The sequence below is a fragment of the Neomonachus schauinslandi genome, chromosome 14 (assembly GCF_002201575.2).
Source record: "Neomonachus schauinslandi chromosome 14, ASM220157v2, whole genome shotgun sequence".
NCBI lineage: Eukaryota > Metazoa > Chordata > Mammalia > Carnivora > Phocidae > Neomonachus > Neomonachus schauinslandi.
Genome location: NC_058416.1, coordinates 32,088,643 through 32,108,365, shown reverse-complemented (window position 1 = coordinate 32,108,365; position 19,723 = coordinate 32,088,643).

Below are 19,723 nucleotides of genomic sequence, written 5' to 3'. Positions count from 1 at the left end.
GGGTCTGGATCTTTTTTCCCAAGGGTATGGACTGCATGTACCTCTCTTCATTTGCAGTTGCATAATTCAAATGCAGATCTAGGTTTTGGTTAGGATTATAAAGTGTAGACTGTTTAGCTTGCTTAGATCTAGGTTTTTGAAATCTAGATATATCTAGCCTAGCCAAAAAGAGGGTGTTCTCTTGAGTAAGCAAATCCCCAGAAAGCAATGTATACTTGTTTGATTATACTTGTTCTCTCTGTGAATGTACCTTTCCCAGTGTTCTTGTCAAGACAGTGATGGTAGTAGTGCTGGCAATGTTATGGAGGGGAAGGGAAAGGAAGAATAGGTGTGAGATGTCAGATTATTTGGTCCAATGTAAACTTTTTTCTTCTTGGCTTTCTGCAATTTAGTATCATCCTAAAATAATAAATATCCCCAGCACTCATCTAGAGGCTCTATTGTTATTTCTTGATAATGTGGAGTGACAAGCATGCGGTAATGGGAAAAGACATGACTGGTGTAGATTAAATCTTCAATAAATAATTGCCAAATAAATTAAAACTTCCCCATTAATTTTTTCACTGTGGTTAGGGCAAGAGCAAACAAGACCTGGAAAACGACACTGGATTACCATAAAATGAAGCAGCTGGTTACCCCAAAAATATCTACTATTTTGGATGCGTTCTTCTTTTTGGAATAGGTCGATGTAGCTTGATCCTTTCAATATCAGTTCTTCTAATACACTTTTTCTTGGTTTCTCATTTGTCTCAACTATCGAAGGCTCTTTGCCTCCTTTACTTGGCATGGGAGGCTCTCTTACCGCAGGAAATTCGCAAATTTCAAGTTACTTTTGTGTCATGATCCTCTTTACCCTAGAGTAATTCATTCTTCCACAGGACATCAAAATGCACAACTCAATAAATTGTCTTTATATGTTATATATAATACATATATACACACACACGTATACACATACATATATGTGTATATGTATGAAATATACATATATACACACACATATGAATGTCTGTGTATATATACATAAGCCAGTAATTTTTCTGGAAAAACTATTGACCTATTAAAATTTCACAAAATTCTGTGTCTGAAATAACGAAGGAAGTAGAAGTGGGACAGTGGGTGATAGGGGTTTCTTCCACCACTATTAGAAGAGCAGCCTACCACACAGGTGGTAAAATAAATTTGGAAGGCCACTGAGCATTCAGTATTTGTTCAATTTATCATAATTATAATAACACCTGGGTCCAATGATCATATACACAACCACAGAATCTGGTGGGGTAAGAAATGCTTCTGTCACCATTTGGAGGATTTCACACCAATCTTAAAAGATTTTATAGAACTTAAACCAACTCTCTTGTTTTACAGATGAAACAGGGGGCCTGAGATGTAAAGTGACTACCTTAAGGCCACACAGCCCATTAGCAGCAAGTCAGGAGTATAGAACTGGAAAGTATCCTGAAGTGCAGGCCTGTGCTATTCTCAAGGCAGTTTATTAAATTTAGAGTAACCAAATAGGATTGGCTGTGGTCATGTGGTTCTAAACACTAGTATCACTGAACTTCTATTCAGGAGAGATGACCTGGGTAACTGTCATGCACCTGGGCCTTTCTTTGCACATGCTATTCATGACACCTGCATTTCCTTACATCCCTTTTCTGCCTGATGAATTACAAGAAATTCCCCAAGTCCTAGGTCTAATACCCTCTCCTCTCTGAAGGCTCCCTAGATTTCTAAGACAGAATCCATTGTTCATCCCTAGTGGTTTCATAGCCCTGCTTGACAGTTCTACTGTGATATTGTGTCATTATGATTTGTACTTGTATTTACTGTACTAATGGACTTTCAAATCCTTGAGATCAGAGGCCTTGACCATCACATTTATTCATTTCTGTAACTAAACTTTGGCTAGTACAGAGCAACTGCCCAAAGTATATTTGCTAAATGAAAGCAAAATTTAAAATGAGAATAATTAAAAGAGATTTTTATTATTCTATTATTCTGCCACATGGTTCGTCTGATGCACTCGTATTCATAGACTGCAAATCTAAGCCACTAATTGGGAGTTACTGGTGGAGGAGTAAGGGAGAAAAATGCCTATTTTCTTTCTTTTTTTCTTTCCTCTTCTTTTCTTTTCTGGTATACTTCTTAGAAGTGGACCAGCATGAATGTTAAGAGATTAGAGGAACACATGAAAAGATTTGGGTCATATCTTCATTATGTTTGACAAATCCTTTGCACTTTCTGTTTCTCAGTTTCCCAAAGTCTCAAATGGGAATAATGCTAATGTCTCAAAGATATATAATGAAGGAGAAGGTAGGTATTATACATGAGGCCATTTAAAAATATAAAGAAGCAATGCTCATTAGGCTATTGTTAAGATGACCAAGACTGTAATGATGATAATGGTACTCCAGAAGATGAGGAAAAAGGTATGGATCTGAACCTCTAGCGCTACCCTTTTGATTCAGCACTAAAATTTCATCAAATGGTTTTACTGAATGTCACTGCCCAAGAACTTCTGGTTTCTTTAGTTATCAGCAGTCCCCACTATCATTTAATATTTCATCTTGTTCAAGTGTTGTCTTGTGAACATGCAGAAGTTGTCATTTTCTACAACAGACACTGGTAAGAATTTGGGCTCTGAATAGGGCTGTAAATTCCACCTTTATCACTTACTTGGCTCTGTAACTATATGTAAGCTAAAAAAAAAAAAAAACCCAAAACAAAAACAAAAACAAAACTCATTAAATCTTAGACATTATCTGTCAAATGGGAGTAATAATCAAAGATGCCTTATAGGGTTCTTTTTATAGTAAAATGAAATATTGATGGTTTTTTATAACACTTGGCACCAAAGTAAGTAGTTAAAAGAAATAAATAAAAAGTAAAAGGTATTATTAGTTATCCACAACCTTATTAGATATCTAGAAATTCTTCTGACATCTACCATTATAATAGAAGTTTTAATCTATAACAACATCTTTGAAATACTTGATAGTGAGGAAAGCACAGGATCTGGAAACAGACCCAAGTTCAAATACTGGCTCTCCCTTTTACTAATGTATAAACTGGATAATAAGTGAAATACATACCATATGACATTGTTCAGATAAAATAAGCAGTGTGTGTAAACACTTTGTACAACATCAGGGATATAATAATAATAATAATGCTGTGATAAACAGTAGTAATATTTAACATACATGTGGTGAGACTTATTACCCCAACTCTAGTCTAAACACTGTACATATATGAGCTCATTTATTTTGGGCAACAATCCATTTTACAGATAAAGGAACTCAGGAACTGGGAGGTTTAGTAATTTGCCTGGAGTCTCACAGCCAGCAAGTGGGAGATTCATGTTCAAAGCTGGGTCCTCAGACCCCAGAGTCCATGTAGACAGTGAACACTATGTTGTTATCTTCCCAATAAATGATAGCTGTAATTGGTTGAATCTCCTGCAATATTCAAATATTCATAGGAGGGCTAGCCCCAGCCTAGTTCCTGTTCAGGTAAAGCATTCTGGAGAGTCCCTTATCAGTAGGCATTAGATGGACCTGAAGTAGAGGGCTGCCCAAATGCTGCAGACTTAGGGAGAGATGAAATTGGGGGGGGGGGGGGGGGGGGGTGGGCAGGAAGGTTTTAAGAATCCAAAAGCTAACTTGGTATTCTAATTTCCCTCACTCTTTACCACTACTTACCCCATAGATTAGAAAGTAAGTGAGAGCCTTTCAGACTGGGACAAAATAATTCTCCTTATAGAACTGGCCTAAGAAGCCATACATCAGCCCCAAGAGCCTGACTCACCCCTGAGATGTGGCCATGGACACAGTGGGACCGATTCTCACCTTCTCCATCTGCCCAGACCCTGGACAGTTTATGGAAGAGAAGTGGAGGGGTGTAGGAAGAAAAGGAAAGAGTCAGAAGGTGGCCATAGACCATTTAGAATAGAACATTCCCTGCCTCACTATTCGTGGCTTTTATGTTCCCCTATTCCTGCAATTGAAATATTGTTCCTACAATGAAGAGTCCAAGGCAGCTGAATGTGCAGTCTATGAGAGAACAGCAGGCTCTATCCCAACATGAGCCCAGGCGGCACTGCAGGGTCAGGTCGAGGTCCGCCGGCCCCTTGCCACAGGGGTCAGTGCCTCAGCCAGTCTCCTGTTTGCTCCAGAGAAACAGGAGCGGTGTGAGTATTGAGGCGGCTTCGACAAAGGCTGCCCACGGATAGTGCAAACACTGGTCTCCATGATTAATACAGATTTTCAAAATACTCAGTTCTTGAGGGAAAACACATTATTAGTGGTAGGAGTAGACAGAGGAATAATAAACTATTTAATTTGAGTTTGCTTTCAGGTTCGAAGCCCATGCACTAGCACAGCGCGTTCTTACTGAGATCTCTTGCTCAGGTTTTCATTTCTTTAGTGGTGACCGCTATTCAGTCTATTAAATCTCCTTCCTAAGTCCCCAGACTCATTCGAGGCCTCCATCACTTTCTCCCTCCCCCCTCCTGTCTTCAAATCTACCTTTTTAAAGCCCCTTTTCTTCCATTTGTTCTCTAAACAAAACTCTGCAGCCGTTGCCACACTTCCTTTCCAGATGCTGCTAACAACAAATTATTCCCCACGGGTTTTAGCTAGGATTTCACCCCTGTTCCATTTGGCTCTCAGGACACATTTTTTGAACTCAAAAGCCTTTTAACTGCCTTTTTTTTTTTTTTATTCCTCGGGAAAACTCATAACAGCACACTGTTTCTCTCCCCAGAGCAACTGACAGGCCCCAGAAATAATGAAACATTGAAAAAAAAATCTACCAAGCAAAGCTTTGATAGTTGACCTATTTGGTCACTGTCTTTAAGAACAACTTCATATTATTTTTCTTTTCTACTTTTGTTTCATTTAAAGGTCTATATTTATATTCATCTGGTAAATAATAATGATAGGACACCATCTGATCAATACTGAATATACAGTGATCCTGAACTTAACTTCAACTGAATACTGATTTATGTTTTAAAAATCTGAATATTCATTTATGTTTTATAAATACTCAGCTGTGTTTTAATAACTGTTTTTCCCCCAACGTTCTCACAGTATTGTGGGTAGATAACTCTGCAAAAAGTTTGTTGTTCCTGTTGTTATTGTTATGTATTCATTTTGTTTTATTTTGTTGTTCTGCATTTCAGGTATGGAGCAAAAAAGAAAGCCATAATAAGGAAAGAACTACTTACTTGAATAAGCAATTATTGGAAATAGAGAAGGTGCTGTTCATGTTCACCTTCTGTTGTCATGGATCTGTGCAGCTCCTATTACTTAGCTTTTATTTTCTAACGAAAGCCTCACTTTCAAAATTTTCGCATTCACAATAATTTGCCTATAACTTGGGGGAGGGTTAAAGCACAAAACCCAGCTGTAGACATAATATGGATCTGTGGCCACTGGCTTACAGATTCTGATATAGCCAGATATGATCCCTGCTGAGTGACAAATTCAGGGTCTGAGGTCAATATGGTAAGATACCTGGCCTTTTCTCTGGGTTAGAACATTCAGTCATATATACATGTGTACAATGGGAAATGACAGTATGGTTGTATCTTAAAGAATATTTAATTAAAATATCTGTAACCTAAGCCCCAGAGATTTCCAGAAACGGTATGTTGTTGACCACAGCAGAATGCTTCATAAAGATTGAAAAAAGATTAAGAATGAGAAATTGGGTGTTGTATTCTATATTCTTTTCTTTCTCTTTAATGCAAGCCCCTGGAAAAAAAAGAACTGTGACTTCTATGGTCAGTGTTGGCTATTATTTCCATTGAGCCTAGAACAGAGTTCTGTCACAGCCGGCATTCTGTAAGTGTTGATTAACTGACACAAATTAGGAAAACTTGTCAATGGCCAAGATAAAACAGGCAAGTTAATTACCAAAGGGAATAAGTTAGAGCTTCTAGTGGTACAACAGAGCAGAAACTTGCGAAGGGAGTCCCTGATTGCTTTAAGGATTATTAGTCTTTGCCCCTTACTTTGGGTCACATAGAAGCAAAAATAGGGTAGGTGCTCAGCCTACCTTTGGCACAATGACTTTGAAGTTTATCTCAATAATCTTTTTCTAAAGTGAGAGGTCAGATTTTCCTAAAAGACTTTGCAACTTGATACATATTAATTATTACTTATTCTAATGACTTCCTAGCACCAGAAAGTTATAAGAAGACAGACTGAATTAATATAAAAACAACAACAAAAACAAATTTAAAAACATTAAAATGCTTTAAAATATCTTAAGACCTCTCCCTCACTGGAAGCATTCAAATAGAGCATGAAAACCTTATTAGGGGTGAATAGAAGTCTGTGGTATAATGTGGGGTTAAGTAACCTGCAAAATCTTTTCAAAATCCCCCAATTCTATAAGCCCCAATTAGTCCAACCTGAAATACGAATGTTCTATGATATGATTCACCACTCCTTATACCCCCACAGTACAATGGAAATATGTAACCTTCAAAAGTCCTGCTTTCACCCCTTCTTTCTGCTTCATTTACTTGGGAAAAAAATGGTTCACAATGGCTGACTCCTAAGAAAATGGCCTAGAAGATAAGGAACAAGCAAGTTTTTATGAAGAAATAAGAGATAAATGGAAAGATCTGGATTATGTACTCAAAATTTATTTAATGAACAAATGATTTTACAAACCCCCTGGAACATAAAGTACATAAGAGAATGGTAGATTGATACCCAGGGATGCAGATGATATTAATGTGTTCAGAATCAGGAGCCCATAAAAATATACTTATTCAATCAATTCAAAAATCAGGTAACTACTGAAGACTTTATTAAATAACAGTAACACGTTAGATCCTTGGGACATAGAGATGATTTGAATAGGGTCCATCATTAAGATATCCATAATCTAGTGGGGAAGTAATATATGAAAAAATTTCACTGGAGTATTATATGCTCACCATCGTAACCCAAGTGGTGGTAATAGTGTACCTGATGTGTAATTGTTGCTCAAAAAATATTTGCTAAATGAATGAAATGCTAAAATTAGGCACAAACATGGTCTTGTGGAAGCAACAGTAAGCCTAATTAAGAGCCAGAGGTATTCTTTAAAATGGAAGCAGTGTTTGAACTGAATCCTAAAGATAAGTTGGAGTTTGATAATAGAAGAGAAAAAAAAGAATACTGAGCAAAAGGAACACTGTGTGAAAAGGCACAGGAGTTTGAAAGTACACATGAATTAAAATGACAGCAAAAATTTCATTAGACCTGGACCATCGATACAGTAAGGGCAGGGGCCATAGCTGAGGTTAAAGGGATAAGACAAGGTTACCTGGTGAGAGGTCCTGAATAACGTTCAAATTGGATTTTTAGTTGAAATGCAGTGTAGAGTTGTTTGCACATGATCAGGAGCTGCACTGGTCACAGTGAATGGGTTAAATCTGTCTAATGCAGCAAAATGGTGGCCATTACAGCTATATTTGCTGTCATTTGAGTTCTTTCCAGGCCATCTGGGCTACACTGAAATTCCAATCAGCATAAGGATCTCATTTATATACTAACAATATGGAAGTGTGCTCAGATCCATTGTATCGGATTTTGACTCAAATCTTGTCATTGTTATCTTATGAAAACAAAGCTGGAATATGGCAATCTCTTGTTCAAAACCATGAAGGGTCTCTGTGGCCTTCTGAGTACATCGCAAACCTCTTGACATGGCTACTCCTAAATAAGCCTTTTCTGTCTCATTCTCACCAATGGCCCCTATGTAACTTAAATCTGTACATTGCTTCTTTGTCCAGTGATGATAAAACAGGTGTCAAGGGATAATACATTTTCAAATATAAATCCTTCTGTAAACTCCCCAAATCCCACAAAAATAGTCTTTTTTTCTACCCCAGTTTATATAAACAGGTATTTCTGTCATGGTTGTTCTGTTAAGCCATCTAGAGACCTTCTGTTATAAGCCGAGCCACATCACTGAGGACAGATAAGTAAATGTGCCCACTGTTTCCTGGACACTGGACAGTTATTCCTAAGTATGAATAAAACAAGGTGAGTATAGAAAGCTCCAACCCAGACATATGGATGAGTCATTTTAAAGAAGTAAATCCTGCCTTATGGGCAAGGTATAGACACCCAGAACTCCCCTGAGCCCCCAGTCTTTTTCTTTTGTTAGGAGAAAAGTACATTCCTGGTTTAATCTCTCTAATTAAATAGCAACTTCTTCCACAGCTCTGGAGGTGGTTACATCCGAAAGCAATAAAACCCAGGATTCCTTCACTCAAAGAATCCTCCTAGTTATCTGTCTTCTAGGTCAGATATCACAGGAGAGACCCTTAGGGCTGAATTTTTAAAAGGCAACCAGGCTTTTTCCTGTGAAGATGACAGGTGTGTTATGTATTACATTGGACAATGACATAAGAATTTCCAGCATGAAAGACTCCTCCTATCCCGTTCTACCCACTTGAAATGATCAAAGGTTTAAAGAATATTCATGTCCAATCCCTTAATGGTGCTGAGGCTGAAATATATGTGGAGATACCCAGGAGATTTTTAAAAAGTGCTGCAAATGAAGTTCTCACTGTCAAAGCTTGGTAAAGCTTGCGTGTGGGATGATGTTCTTGAAGTGAAGAAGAAAGTTCAAGATTGATATTGGCTCCCCACAATTGCCAGGAAGTTGAAACTTTGTCTAAGTTCTCTGGCACTGTTCATGGACTTTTACTAAGATCTACCCTCAAATATTGTTTCTCAGAGTTTTTTTCGGCTTCTGAGAGCAGGCTAGGATTCCCTTTTATATGCTCTGACATGCACTAGTTTCAAAGCCGAGCACTCGGATAGATTGTAAACTTCATGAGGGCAAAAACTCTTTCTACCTTGTCTGTCAGCATCAAACACATGGCATATGATAAGCACTTAAATTTTGTTTGACAAATGAGTGTTAAATTAATGATGTAGGTAGGTTTTCCAGTTAACTATAGCTATTTCCAACATGGGGTAAGAGGGAAACAAACAATTTTTTTCCCTAATAGAATCTCTAGCATGACTTTTTGTTCTTTCTGTAACATGAAAATAAAAGTGCATTACCATAAAAAATATTGAGGGCACTTTTGGACATAAGCTACACAGTAATCAAGAGGTCCTCACTTCAAAATGACCACATGATTTACATAAAGCTTACCAATGTGTTCTCTCTTCCCCACTTCTGATTTATAAAAGTTCCAAATGGCTTGATCTAGCCAAGGGTTTCCTGTAATTTGGGACACTAGAAATACTGTCAGTTCATACATATCCAACTGGGAATCAGACATAAACCATCACTGATCAGAACCCAGCTCTACCCCACACATACAAAGAAAGCTCAAGGGGCTGGCTGATGTTCATGAAAGCCAGACTAAAACTTTCCTTCTAGGACCTTGAGTGGCTGCAACTTCTTCATCTGCCTATAATTCTGTGATTGCTTTGAGTTTTTTGTTTTGTTTTTTAAAACACTTGAAAAGAGATGCTCCATATGGAATTTCTCCCTTTATTTCTACATTGTAAGAAGTTTGAAAAATTGTATGGATTTGCTTATCTAGGGATAAAGCATCTACTAAAACCTAGACATTTGTCTATTCTCATCAATAATTACATTTTATGGCTACAGAAAGACTCTATTGTGGCTTTATTGAGTCAAATGACACAATTATTTATTATATTTAGAGAACAAAAATGAAAAACAATAAAAAAGCAAATTTTGTGATATATTCAGGGATTATCTAGCAGATGAATCCTCTGCATCTTTAGAATCTCTAACAATAACCTTGATACTAAGAATTATAGAGCTAGATTCAGAGAAAATGGATTTAAAATTTCAGATTTTTGAGGCGAGGAAACTGAGGAACAAAGATATTGTCAAGTTGAACAAAGTTCACTAAGTTACTTCTAGCTTAGCTGGCATGAAACTCAGATGATGTCCCACAACATTCATTGGTTACGAGGCTATGGAAAGTTCAGCGAGTCTTTACCAGATGCCCTTGTATGAAATGCTTACTGAGGCTGATGTCTCCAGGGTGGCTACCACAAGGCCCTATATCCCTAGGCCTCTACCTCATCTCTCCTTCCTTCCACTCCTTGGTACCCTTTGCTTTGCATTCCTGTCATGCCAGCTTTCCACTGGTCTTGGAAAAGCTCTAATCACTTGGCTCCCAGACCAGCAACATGCTCTGCTTAGAACTTACCCTCAATGCCTCTCCTAATCTAGTTAATGCTTGGTCATTACTTACATCTCTACTGTTTCCAAACATTTTCTCATCATGGTATAACTAGAAAATGATAAAACAAGAAACCAACAAACAAAAACACTAAAGTAAAATGAGAAGACTGCTCACACAAGGGGTTATGGTCCCTGGATCTTCATCCAACCTGAGTCCTATCCAGTCACCCTGAGGGCAAAGGATCAAATTCTAGCCACATCCGTAACTCATTTATACTCCATAGCCCAGAGATGGGAAATATTGCTAACCATTCACCCCTCTCTACTAGGTCAAAATCAAATTATACTGTCTCGTGGCTTCTTATACCTCTTTGTACTTCACAGAGTCCAGGACTTTACCTTTAGGCTATCAGTCTCATGGAGGCAGGGCCACTGTCAATTTCTATTCACTGTTTTAGCTCTAGAAACTTTATATTCTTAGTAATTATTGAATAAATTAATGAAAGGTCAAAATACCCAGGGTCCTACAATGAATAGATGGAAGATGTGTGATAAAAACCCAGGATGTCTAGATTTACAGACAATATCATCAAAACTATACTGCTTCTACTCCAAAATTTTTTAAACATTATTAGGAAAACAATAAAATATATAGTTTCAATGTGAATTTTTATTTTTTTATTTTTTATTTTTTTTAAAGATTTTATTCATTTATCTGACAGAGAGCGAGAGAGGGAACACAAGCAGGGGGGGAGGGTGAGGGAGAAGCAGGCTTCCCTTGGAGCAGGGAGCCCAATGCAGGGCTCAATCCCAGGACCCCAGGATCATGACCCGAGCCGAAGGCAGTCGCTTAATGACTGAGCCACCCAGGCGCCCCTCAATGTTAATTTTTAAAATCTGGTTATTCTTCAGTTATTTTGGACTTAGATAGCCAGAAAACCCCATCTGTGAATATCGCCAACCCTCAATATGTACTTGTACAATTTAGTTTTGCTTTCTCCTGTGTCCCAGGCAATGTGCTATGCTATGCATCTACAAAAATGTGTGTCATGAATAACTCCCTGGGCATGCACTTCTGTCCATCAGTAATTGGACTTTATTAGTAGCAGCAATCACTAAGCAAGTGTGAGTTATACCCCTTTCTCCAAGTCTGAAGACTGGCTTTATTGGAATTTACTCCCAGAGCTCTTACTTAGCCCCAGTATGAAGTATGGAAAGTTTACCCTTTTTGCCCTCCTCACCCTCCCTGCTTTTCTGCACTATTATTCTGCTGAGGACAGATCTTCTCTGGGCCCTAAACCACTCCACTCCCATCCATTCTATTAGTACTTTGCTGTTCTCTAAATCTGACTATGGCTGCAGAAAGAAATATATATGTTAAGGTGTAGATGACTGATTAACATAAAACAAACATTTTTAAAGAACACATTAAAAAGACGATGTTTAATACAAAGATGTAAAATGGACTGAAATCTACTGTGGATTTGTGCTCATTATGGAGATGGGTTTAGGGATTCATTTTGGGGTCTGGGGCTGCCTCCCTAATGCCTCTCAAATCAAACTACACCAATGGCTGACTACCAGAGGCCACATTAGTGCTATGCATGTCCTAGAGATAATAAAAAATCTTGCAATGCATTCCCCAGACTCTTCAACAGAGCTCAGATCCATTGTATTCCTTCTTTGTCTATTGCTTACTTTCAAATTCTCTTTTACACTTTAATTAAGCTCCTTTTGGACTCTGAGAAGTTAAAGAGCTTTGCTAAGGAATAATGAAGAAACGAGGAGAAAAGGAAAAACTCCCTTTGAAGAGAACTTTTTCTGCTTTTTTCCATTATCATTATTCCATAGGAATCCCAGCTGTATCCATACTCTGTGTCTACATACACACATGTGGGAAAAGGGCAAAGATGGAGGTTGGCATGAGCAGAAAATGGTGCTCCCTGCGGCAATGAGATAACTTTAATAAAGGCCATTATGTTTAGGGATGAGCATATGTGTGTGAGAGAAAAATAGAGACAGAAAGACTGCAAAAGGAGAGATGAAAAAGATTAAGACAAAGAGCAAGAAAAGGGGAAGGGAGGGAGCCAAGGATGGGGGAGAAGACAGAGAAAGAGAGGTTAGCACTAGCTCACCTGGGATGCCCCGAATGGTAAATTTATAATAAGGAGATGAGGCTGCTGAATGATTTACTGTTAATCCCATAGCAAGAGCAGGAGGAGGTGAAGGAACAAAGGTTTATAGTCCCTTTGGAGATTTGTTTCATCTGCACATCAGCCCACAATTAACGGCCATTTAGCTGTTGTTCTCCTGCTGGACACTGGTGGATTGATTCAGTAAATAAAAGTGACAGAGCGATGTCCCGTGGAGGCAGGCGACAGAGTCTCTGCACCTGTTATTTGTGAATCTCTGCTTGCCAGGTCGTTGACCTTTAGAAGCTGGTGAAAATTAGTAAGTGAAAGCACAAAGCTGCTTGCTTAAAAAAAAAAAAGCGGTCAGAGGACCCAGGCAGCAGTTAGGCTACCTTTCTTAAGAACCGGCCAATAACCTCTGAAGAGTTATCACCTCTCAGTCTTCAGAGCAGAGCTTCCATGGGAGGTGAGTCACTCTGACAGTTTCACTAAGTGGTACAAGAAGGCCCAGGGAAGCAGAAACACTGAGATTCTCTGGGAGTGGAAAACCACAGTTCATCCTGCCAGTTTAGGGTTCAGCCTGCCCCATTCTTCCTTGAGGCAGTCTGGGGGCAGTTGGGGGTGTGTGGCCCAGCCAAACTGGGCTGGCACATCTGAGCAGCTGTGCTTGGCATGGCGGTCTGGTGAGCAAACAGCTGCAGTGGGTAACTGATCATTTGCAAATAGTTAATGACAGATTTGTCCTTTGTGTTCACTGCCATAGGAGGGGAGGAAAATAAAAGGGAGGGAGAGGCAGGCCAGGGGATTTTATGGTTGTACTACTGCAACTGCTGTTGTCATTGTGGTTGTTTCAAAAGTGATAGGAAGGTCAACCGAAGTTAACAGGGTTTGCTTCTTTCCTGGGCAAGCTGCCTCCAGACCACAGGCTATGGGCAAACCATGGTGATCAAGGAACATGAAACCTGTAAGGCCTAAAACAGGATGTGTCAACCTGGATACTTTTCTTTTCTTTTTTCTTTATATCTCTCTACTCCCATATTTTTTGTAACTTGGCTTTTGTTTTATTATTTATTTCTCAGTAAATTGCAGTCATTTAGCAAGCATAATTAGCCTTTGTTTGCCATGCAGATGAAGAAAAAGCTGGATTTAGTTGAGTTACTGAGCATTAAATAGTGCACTTGATCCACCTATGAGTGTTAGTTGAGGGATTACAAAAGACACCTGCCCTCATATGCCCCTAAATAGTTGCAGCATTAGCAATGCCTTCATCTGAGTTAAGGCAATCCAGGTTTAAAGAGTCTTCCTTTAAATGGATCATTCCACTGGGATGTAGCTCACTTGTTTTGTTGTAGTGCATCTAACCCATCAGCAGGGCCTAGAAACCCTGTCACCAAAATATATGCTGAATCTGGCCACTTGGCATTTCCACTGCCATCAAACTAGCCAAGCCATCACTGGGTCTTCCCTGTATCCTTGCATTATGCTCCTAACTGGTCTCGCATTTTTCCTCAATTACCCCTCTTCCATCTTCCTCCACCAGTAATCAGAGTGATCCTTTAAATCAAATCATGCCACCAGCTGAAAGCCCTCAGCCGTTCTACCAAGTACTTAGAATAACATCCAAATTACTCACCTTGACCTGCAGCCTGAACCTTAACTCTTCTAATTCCTAATCTTAACCTACTCACTGTTCTCTAGCCCCTCACAGGCCTTCTGGCTATTCTTTTAACATGAGAAACTTGTTCCTGCCTCGGCAGCTTTGACCTTGCTATTTTCTCTCTGTGGAGTTCTCTCCCCAAGATGTCCACTTAGCTGAACATTTCTCAACATTCAGGTCTCATCTCAAATATCATTCTAGGGAAAAGCCCTTCCCTGACCACCCTGTGTAAAGCAGACTTCTCCCTGCAGTTACTCTTACAATGCCCTGATTCTCTGGCGTATCCCCATCACGGAGAAAAATACACTACACAAAGTGAGGTTCAATATGTCCTATGTAATGAAGAAATTAATAAAATTAGGAAAATTACCTTATTAGAGTTTAACAAAACTGGCACTGAAGGACAGAGAAAAATAAATAATCCTTCTGATAGAAAGCAGGCAAGGATGGGAAAGAAGGAAGATTTAGGATATGGAATTTATCAAAAGGAGATGGGTGTAGAGGGGGGCTGGCCATACACCACATTAAGAGGAGGGAAACTTAGAAGTCTAGGGGCCTTCAAGAGAAATATATAATGTGTAAGAGGAGATAAAAGGTGAGAAGCAAGCAGAAATAACATGTGAGAATCACTAACTTCAAGTACAGTTTTTGTGTTGTTATTTTGTTTGTTTTGTGTGTGCGGCAAAAGTAATGTATATTCAAACATTAAGTGTTGAATGGCTAGTCAGTCTTTCTTACTAAGCCAGAATTATCAGTCTCTAGGTTATGAAACGTGTAAAAAAAATCCAAGTTGTTTTCCAGACTTCTTCAATCCCCAATTTCCCATGTTCTTTAATGGCATTATCAACCAACAATCTAAATGGGAATAGGCTCATAAAACCTGTCCCAAGCCAAGAAGGATGGGATCATTTCATGGCTTACAAGTAGCTCAACTGCATCATCTACCCCAAAGTGCCCTTAAACATAGTTGTGAGATCCTGGCTTTCTAGTTCAATGATGCCAGATGGTTTATAGAACCCCAGAGAAAGTGAGAAGCATCTCTGTAAGCCTCAGAGCCTAATACCTGGTAATTATCAAGGCTAACTCAAGAATATGTATAGATGGAAAAGTAATTTTTTAAAATCCAAGTCAGTTGAGGGCTGAGCTCATAAGAAAACAGAGTAAGCAATTATTTATTCTATATAATATATGATGTGTAATAAATTTTTCTCAACTATACCATTTTCACAGACACACTGACAAACTACACACCCACACATACCCACATCAAATAACCTTTATCATTATACTATGATTTCCCCTGAGAATGCTGGGAATCTGAAGATTTTGATTTGGCCTGAGCAATGTTTAAAGGCTTTATCAACCACAGATTATCAGGGAATTATTTTGAAGGTAGCTGAGGTGATAAGTAGATACAGTGAGCTGACATGAGGAGATGGGACCTAGTGATTTTTTAGTAAGAAAATAGATTACAAAATATGGCAGGAAATAAGCATCCTTAAAGTTTCTGCTTTAATATGTATTAGGTAGGACCGAAGAATGAGCATTTCTAGCAAGTTTCCAAGTGATGCTGGTGTTGTTGTTTTCCAGGTTCCAGACTTTAAGAATCACTGGTCCTAAGTTCTAATTTGACAAATGAAGTAACTAAAACCTAGAAAGATTTAAAGTTTCTGGAAAGATTCAAATTTATGTGGGATAAAAGCATTTATCCCACAGATATTTATCAACCATTCATTAGTGCCAAGGGAATGTTCTTCCTACCCTTCCCACTAATAGAATGTGGCTCAGGTGACCATCCAAAATTTTGCTTTTGCTAAATGCCCTGTATGGATACTTTCAGAGGACTTCCTTACATCTTTCAGGTTAAGTGGGGGAAGAACTGGCACCTGGTTACTGACCCCAGTGGCCTGGCCTCCTACCATTGACTCATATGCAGATGGACATGGCTGTGCTCTGCCTGTTCTGGCTCCAATACATTCTCCTTTCTTGGATGTCTCCACCTCGGCTAGGGAATTTGGCTGACAAAAGAAACTTTGTTTAACTTCCTCTTTGAATATATTGTCCTTGTTTTTTATTGCAGAAAACTTAGAAAACTCAGCTAAGAGCAGGGAATATGACCCAGACTCCCAGATGTGTCATCATTTCCCTCCCTATAGAAAACTGCAGAATGACTTGCAAGTAGCTGGACAGCTTGGGGCACTTGAAATGGCCCCCAGTGGAAAGAACTTTATAATAAAGGCAAGGTTGTGGTCAGCAGAGCTTATGCCTAACTAGGGAAACTGCATCCAAGAAGGCATCACTGTGGGGTTTCCTATTAGGATGGTTCCAGACAACAGGTCAATTTCTCACTCAGATGCCAAAACCAGAGGAAGGGGGAGATGAAAGGGTTACAGTAAGAGGTTAATGACTGAAATAAGTTTAACAAATAAGGAGAAAAAAAAACTGTTCTCTGCACACAGCATGGAGTCAACCCCTAAGAGTCACTTTAAGAGTAGGTCACAGAGTCAAATGCTGTAGAGCCGTGCTGTAGAAGGGCTGGACAATTTTATAATGAATAATGGCATTTATATAATATGATGGGTTAGAGCTGGAAGCTGAAGGCTACTAAGATCAACAGTAAGTACTGACCCCACCACCCATGAAAGAGTCTTACTGTTTTTGACCAGAGTGGGAAGCTCAGTGTTCATGCAGGCTTATCTCCAGATCTGCATTAATCTGCTCTCATTATCCAGGCTTCCTTTCTGATTAGCGAGAGGTCAAAGAATCTGGACTTGGACATGCTGACTATGTGGTCTACAACATGGGTGGCAGGGGCAGCACAGCCTTTACACCTAGGTCAGAGAAAGTCCAGGTCAATGTCCTCATGGGCTTTACAAGACTTCACTGACAAATTGCAGGGTTAGGATCTGCTGATTGGAGTAAGGTGGGATTCTTTACAAAAGTCTTCCAGAGCAAACGAGTTTGCATGAGACTCTGACACAAGTACTCACATACTTTGACAGAGAGAGAGGGACTGGAGTGGAGTGTGTATGTGTTTGTGTGTATCTGTATGTTTGTTGGGATTGGAGAATGAAGAGGTAGTCCGGTGAAGGATACTTTACTGAGAAAGAATCACTTGTACAAGCATTAGAGCAATGACAAAGGTGATGATGCTTTTGTTTTTGAAAAGCAAACGAGGCCTTACACATCCATAGGAGTGTTGTTCTTTAAAAAATGTGAACCTGAGAGGATGTACACTTTTCAATATCCTACTTTGTTCCAGAGATAGTTGGAATGCCTCTTTGGATGTTTCCTCCAGAGGTGGTAATGTATTACTTTCAAATATCCCTTATTATAACAAAGTTTCAACTTCTTTTAAAGATAGACTTAAATGGGAAAAAAATCTGTTTATCCTATCTCTCTCTTAAGACTGAGATGAACGTAGGCAAGTCACTTACTTTCTGTGTGCCTTAATTTTCCCCAACTGTAAAGTCAGAATAAAATAGTTTTCTGCCTCCTACTAGAGTCTTGGGGGAATTAAATGTATTAATATGCTTTAGAGGCTTCAAATAGTGCCTGTAATATAGTAACACAAAACAAAACACTCCAAAAAGTTAGGTAATACTAGAATTGAGACTGTGGAAAAAAATACAGGTAATGAAACTGAGCAGTACATTTTTTTTGGTGCAAAACAATGAGGCATGTGTCATGAGACACAAACTTTTGGCATTTATGTATATAACATCATTATTTACCACTCTCCCCACTATTTTTACCAGAGCCCCTTCTCCTGACTTAACCATCACCTTAAAGGTTGAAAAATTCTCTAGCTTGGGGGAAAGTACCTCCCAACTTTGTAAATTTACACTGAATACCCTCTGCAAATTCATTCGGGAAACAGCTTCATGGGATGCTCAGAATTCATATTTTTCCTTTTTCTCACAGATAATTAAATGATAACTTAAAATTCAGCAGAAAACAAGTTTATTTATTGTTTTTGCTTTTCTTTAAAAGCCACTGAGAGTTAAGCTGGCCCACTATTTTAAAACTTATTTACTAAGTAAAAAGGAGCCAAAGTCACTGTCTCCATTTTGTATAGGGAATTCAAAAGAATGTCCTCTATATTTAATGAAGTATTGCTAGGACAGAGGGCCATATCACAGAATTTCGGCTGTCCCGGCTACTAAACACCCTTAGCAAATAGGAGTAATTTAAAACCAAAGTAAATCTCATATGCAGTCAGCTATTTTATATACATGTACATACACAGTTTAAAGAGAGAAGTAAAAATAAACAACTTAGATGAAATTTGGCTGGCTTTATAGTATATTCTGACCTAATCTCCTGCAGTAATAACTTCAAATCCAGCCTAATAGAAAAGTATGAGTAACAGCATTTTATCCCAATTAACTCAGCTTGGCACTAAATAAGCTTGGGTATCTTCTATAAAATTTTAAATACTTCCTCTTGACCACCTGCACACATTCTCATGATTTGCAGTTATTTGAGTTTAATGTTTTTGTTTTGTTTCATTTCATTTTACATTTTGCTTTCTAATAGAGAGGGATGAGAAGTATGGAGTGGGAAACTGTTCCAAATATGCCCCAAATCTCATTCCTTTTGTATAGCTCTGAGTTTACTCAGTGGGAGAAACAATTGCTGAAGGCTGCAGAATTGATTCATGCTTTGGCTAACCCTTCCTCTTTCCTTTTTAAAGCTAATCCATGAAAATTTGGCAAACAAACCTCTTAAAAAATTTTTAAAAAATGATTTGGGCACAAAACTTTTGGGATACAGACTGCTAAACTTAATGGTCCATAGTATCCTTCATGAGAAAGGAAGGCAGGATCCTGGAAACAAGCTATAGAAATCAACACAGAAAGAAATCACACTAATGACTTTTCCCAAATTAAAGAAATTTCAAAGGCAAATCTATAAATGGAATGCAATCAGTATGAATAATAATAAATAACTATCATGGGTACGGAACTTTCCATCAAAATTTTGTTTTAGCATTCTGACATATTCCAACATTTAAATAATTCTAAAACTTTTGGGGTGCCTGGGTGGCTCAGTTGGTTAAGTGACTGCCTTCAACTCAGGTCCTGATCCCAGGATCCTCGGATGGAGTCCCACATCGGGCTCCCCCTGCTCTGCGAGGAGCCTGCTTCTCCCTCTGCCTCTGCCTGCCACTCCCCCTGCTTGTGCTCTCTCTCTCTCTTTCTAATAAATAAAATCTTTAAAAAACAATAATTCTAAAGCTTTTAAAACATATAAACAGGGATGAATTAAAGCACTTTTTTTTTTTTTTTTGCAGGGAGTAGGAGGGTGGGTAGGTGTTTAAAAGATGAAAGAAAAACACACAGACAAAAAACATAAACATGCCATAACATGCTGGCAAATTTTCCAAAAATAATTTCTATATATTTGTAGATTGCATATGTTTATTTAACAAAAGATATTAACTAACCCTTGTGAAGCTGACTGATTGAATTTATACTTAACCTTTCACTAAGTATTTGAAGGAAGATGATTTTTTAAAAAAATCCAGAATGTTAGCATGCTGATGTCTAGTTTACTAGTTTAACAAAGAGTATTTACCAAAATGCCAGCAAAATGCAGCATTTATATATCTAATGTTTAAATTTACCCCTCCAAACTTCTAGAAGTTTACTATTGTTTCTGTGAGCTAGATTATTAGGGATGGATCAACATGGAGAAATTAGGAAAAGAAATGGAGAACAAAGAAGAGAATACTCTCTGT